The sequence below is a fragment of the Pteropus alecto genome, unplaced genomic scaffold, assembly GCF_000325575.1.
Source record: "Pteropus alecto unplaced genomic scaffold, ASM32557v1 scaffold8, whole genome shotgun sequence".
NCBI classification, from domain to species: Eukaryota; Metazoa; Chordata; class Mammalia; order Chiroptera; family Pteropodidae; genus Pteropus; species Pteropus alecto.
Genome location: NW_006494609.1, coordinates 20,571,346 through 20,576,572, shown reverse-complemented (window position 1 = coordinate 20,576,572; position 5,227 = coordinate 20,571,346). Strand labels below are relative to the sequence as shown.

The window sequence follows — 5,227 nt, the reverse complement described above, 5'->3', positions numbered from 1 at the left end:
GCTCACGCCACTGACTTTTCACAGCAAAGTTTTAAAAAGCGTAGGTAGCAGTCTTGGAAGCACTTAAAAAAATTAAAGATTCGTCCCTATTTTTTTAATGAAACGTTCTGTTTATGTGCGCCCCTCCCCCCCGCGAGGGTGGAGGGGATGGTTTCGCGGTGGGAGGGCCCGTCTGTGCTCTGTAATTGTCTAATGCTGTGTAATGACAGGTGGATAATAGTAATAAAAGCCTTTATTAGGATAAAAATCTGTTTTGAGAATGGAAGCGTAAATTGTCTAAAACTGCGAGGCAGAAAAGGAATCTTGCTAACCTGCAAACCGAGTGGAAAATATTTACAGCGACGCCATTGAGGTGGTTTTTGACTTGGCATCCACGTGTCACCGGAGGATGGGGGAGGCGGGAAGCGAGAAGAAGCAGGTGATGAGGAGCTGAGCACGGAGGGCTGGGAGCTGGGAGACCGGGGTTCTCGGCTTGGCCCAGGGCTGTGTGACTCCGGGAAGTTCGAGTTCCCCTCCGTGCCCCTTTTCTGCTTTTGCAAGGAAAAGCGATCGGATCGGTCCTCTAGTTCCCGCGGTCTCTCCAGGAGACACTCTGCAGCTGTGCACATTCATCTGAAGTCTGGAAGTCAGCTAGACAGCTGAAGACGCCCAGGATTCGCTAACCAAGGCAGGATCTGGTGCGGGGAAGAGGGCGTCCCTGGGTTTGGAGCTGGAAATGCTGGGCTGGATCCTGGTTGGCCGGGCGTCAGTTTTAGGTCTTGAGAAATTTACTCAGGTCTTTGAGTCTCAGTCCTCTGAGTTTACATGATTCCATGAGCTAACATCCGAGGATCACCCGGCATGGCACCCAGTAGGGTGCTCGCCATGCGGTACTCACAGAATCTGTGAAATTTTTAAAAACTCACAACTGAGTATACAGAGAAATCTTTAAAGTCCTCCGAGAAGGAAGAGCACTCCTTGCGAGTGTGCTGCCCAGAACCCCAACCCCCCATAATTCTCACCACCATTTACGACGTGTGGGTTTTCCTCCCTCCACCAAGCCATTGTCAGATACCAGCTGAGTGTCCTACAGTTCAAGTCGATTCTGAAACTGTCTACCTGGACAGAAAGGCAGATCCTGTAGGTTTAGGGCTCCGTCCCACGAGATGATGCCAATCACAAGTCCGGGTGGTCACCTGTGCTACTCACTGACTGACTATAAAATGGAGATTCCAATGACCTCTGCCTTGAGTTCCAGTCAGTTCCTAGAGTGGCTCACAGAACTCAGAGAACTGGGTCATCAGTTTATTATAAAAGGGCAAAGCTCAATGGGAAGAGGCACCGGACAAGGTATGTGGGAAGGGACACAAGGCTTCCATGTGCTCTGAGCACATCTCTGTCCCTGAATCTTCACATGTTCACCAACCCGGAAACTTTCTAAATAAACCATGTCCTTTTGGGTTTTCATGGGGGCTTCATTACATAGCTGATTGATTAAATCACTGACCATTGGTGATGGATTCACCCTCCAGCCCCTCTCCTCTCCCCGGAGGTCAGGGAGTGGGACGAAAAGTTCCAACCCTCCAATTCCATGGTTGGCTCCCCTGGCAACCAGCCCCCATCCCAAGTCACCTCATTAACACAAGCTCAGGTGTGGCACGACTATCAGAACATCTTTATCACTTAGGAAATTCCAGGGTTTTTAGGAGCTCTGCGCCAGAAATGGGATAAAGACCAAATACATATTTCTTGTTATAAATTACCATATCATACCTCCTCCTACCCTCCCGCAAAGCTCCCAGAGGCTACTCCAGCCTGCTCCTGGGCCCCTCGCGTTGTACTCAGTGGCGTGTATCTGCTCTTGGCCATCAATGCTGGGAGGGCAAGAAGTGACCTCATCCATTTCTGGGTCCCCAGGGCCTGGCCCAGTGCCCGGTGGGTGCTTGACATATGGTCTGGAATAAGGAACGAATGCTTGATCGAAGACACTCACAGGGGACACAGAGGCGTGAATCTCCCCAAATGACATGCGGCTGACCCCGAGAAGACTTGAACCAGTGTCTAGAGCTGGGACCCCAGCGACACTGAGTTCTGACTCTTACACGCTTCTCACCCAACTCGTATGAGGTCTGCACCCCGGGGCGAGACCCCATCCTCGCTGCGGTTCTCAGGGACGTGGACCAGCGGAGCCACGGAACTTAAAAAATATTTCAATCTATTGGGGGTCGTTTGTTTATAATTTATGCACTTTATTTCCCCCTTCCTTGCTTCTAAAAATCTAGAGGTTTCCATTCTTTCAAGAATGTCAAAAGCAGAATATATGTTTTAAGGGATTATTGAGACCATAGGGTCATCTTTAATGAAAAGCAACATGCCTTCTGTCTTTTTACGGACTTGCCTGCTTATTAAATACTTTGAACAAATCGCAGCATGGAAAAAGAATTTGTAAACAATTGAAATCAGGAGGTTCAGAATTCCAGATCTGCATCCTTTTAGAAATGAATTGGAATATTTATATCTCCTCACACACAGTTGGCATGTAAGCCTCGTACAGAGAACAGGGATATTATAAAATGCAAATACAGCCACATTTTCCTCTCTCCATAATGCAGCAGGAACAGGGCTGTTGGGAATAAAGGCCATGGATATTTGAATGGTTAAAAAAAAAAAAAACCTTTAATGATCGGGCAATTTTCTATTTTGGAAAATGGCTCATTCCGTTTTATAGGATGATTTCCCCAAACCTATATTTTGTGGATATTTTGCTAATGCGCCAACCCACAGCTGGAAAGATGGGAGTGCGTTTTCCACACCCCCAAAATGTGAGCTCATGCCTAACGTGGCTGAGAGAGTCCCACATCCAGAAGCCCTAGGGAGCTAGGCTTTCTCCTGCTCCCTTCTCTGTGAGGCCGATGCAGATGGGATATTTGGGGAGGGGGGGAGTGCTCACTGTGATTCTACTGTCCCTTTGCATGTCCACCCACTTGCCTTATGGACCTGTGACGGTCGAACCAAATTCAATTTAATTACCCGCCCCCCCACGTTTACCGATGACCTTGTGTTATAGGCAGACGGGGGGAATGCAGAAATTAACCAGATGTGGTTTTGCCTTGAAGAACACCCAAAACTGGTTAGAGAGACACACATAGGCAGAGCCGGGGAGAAGGGCTGGGGAGGGAAAATTTGACAACAGGATACAGAATGGGTCGCCTTTGAATTTCTTCCTGGTTGTAGACTCTATCAATAAATATAATTCTAATCGAGGTGAATGCACAGTCTCCAGCGCGCCCCCATCCCACAGCAGTGGCTGACATGGCTGATCAACCGTGGCCCTTTTTCCACTTGAGCCAGAGGCACTCACTGCCAATCCACTGGAGTGGCCACAGGAGGGTAAATCTAGGTGTTAGCTGGGGTCACTGGTCGGGTAGGGCCCCAAGTTATGAGTCAAGAGACATGTTTGCTGCTAACTCTCTGGTAACACAGGCATGACTCTTAGATGAGGGGACAATAGATGACCTTTAAGGTCTTTTCCAGCTCTGACATGTCAGCCGCCTGTAGGTAATTGAGGACGTATTTAAGTTGGTACTCACTGGTTTGGGACCTACTGTATGCTGGGCATTGTGTTAGCTCTGGGGATGTGAAAAGTATAAGACACGGCCATTAGGAGGACATGGGCATGAGCACAGCCAATCCCGGTATCACCAGAGCACGGACAAAAAATAATAGAGGTTTGGTGAAGGGGAAGACTGGAAGGCTTCGTGGAGGAGGTGGCATGTCATCTAAGCCTCGATGGGTGAAAAGGAATCCACTAAGCAGAGAGGGTTTGATTTGCCATTAAAGCAAAGAGGTTCCTGTCATTTCCTCTCTCAACCTCCATTTCTTCATCTGCAAAGTGGGGATATAACAACCGCTTCTCATCAAGATCGAACAACACAATGGCTGGAAACGTGATGTGATCTACAATGTTCATATTCATCAAGATCGAACAACACAATGGCTGGAAACGTGCCTCGTGATGTGATCTACAATGTTCATATATGCCTACGGCCACGCCACCCTGAACAAGCCCGATCCTGTCTGATCTCGGAAGCTAAGCAGGGTCGGGCCTGGTGAGTACTTGGATGGGAGACCACTTAGGAAGACCAGGTGCTGTAGGCGTAAAAAAAAAAAATAATAGTAATGTTTTATACAAGTACTCATTATTATTATTCCATTCAAGAAACATTTGTTGAGCATCTACTACGTGTCAGGCCTACTCAAACCCTGGGGACAAAGAGGCAGATGGAGGGGTGACATCTTTCCCTCCGAGAAGTCTGCATTCTGGTCGGCATTTCATATTTCGCTGGACATCCTGGTGTGTGAGTGTGTCGGCATAAGACACTTCAAATTGTCTTTGGAGGTTGCATGCACATGGCGAATTTCGCAAACAAGGGAAATGCAGTGTCTGAGCCTCTGAGATTTAGAACCCACACTATTTCAAGGAAATAGTTTGTCCTCGGGAGGTAGTTCTGCTCTCCTCGGGTGTTCCAGAGCTGGCTTGCTGGGTGTGGGCGAGAGAATCATCGTCATGAAGCGGGGAACAGGAGCTGACGGGTGCGGAGGGCTTAGTGCTGCTCCCGCCCAGGGGTGAGCTCTGCAGACAGGAGCTGAAGTCCCAGGTGGCCTGCAGGCTGCAGGCCGTTTTCACTGCCACGCCCCGCTTGACCCTCCCAGGGGCCCAAGGCCCACTTACAGACCGATGACTGCTGAGGTGAGTGTCCACTGCAAGGTCACACAGCATGCATGTGGCAGGGCGGCCACAGCTCCAGAGAGCCCAGCTGAAGCAAGCCCAGCCCGGCTCCGCCACCTGGAATCTATAGCCCCACCTGCGTGTGCTGGGATCCCAGCTTACGGCTCATGGGGCCAGTCCAGGGAGGGCAGGGGGAGGGGCACGAGCCTGGAGCCTGCGACCTAGGCCAAGTCCTGGCTTCGGCGCTTATTAGCTGCGTGCCTCAGATTGCATTGCTTCACTGAGCCTCAGTTTCCTCCTCTGTAGAATGGGGATTTAAACAAGCTGACGTAGCAGGAGTGGGCAGGTGAAGGGGAGGGAGAGGACATTCGGAGGCCGTGCTTGTGTCACGGCTGGCTGCGAGACCCTTTTCGAGCATGACTGCTTCACGGGCAGCTTTCCAAGGACCTCTCAGCCCTTTAGGGAGCCGGGCACAAACCTCTGAAGAGACAGAGGTCTCTGGGCCCATTTGTCATGCAC

General features: G+C 50.0%; 1 non-coding gene across 1 annotated transcript; it reads left to right on the top strand.

Moving 5' to 3' along the window:
- Positions 1-4,018: 4,018 nt before the first annotated feature.
- On the top strand, positions 4,019-4,137 carry LOC112473869. Its single transcript, XR_003044185.1, has one exon. It is a non-coding gene; the product is annotated as a 5S ribosomal RNA (ribosomal RNA).
- The last annotated feature ends 1,090 nt before the right edge of the window (positions 4,138-5,227 follow it).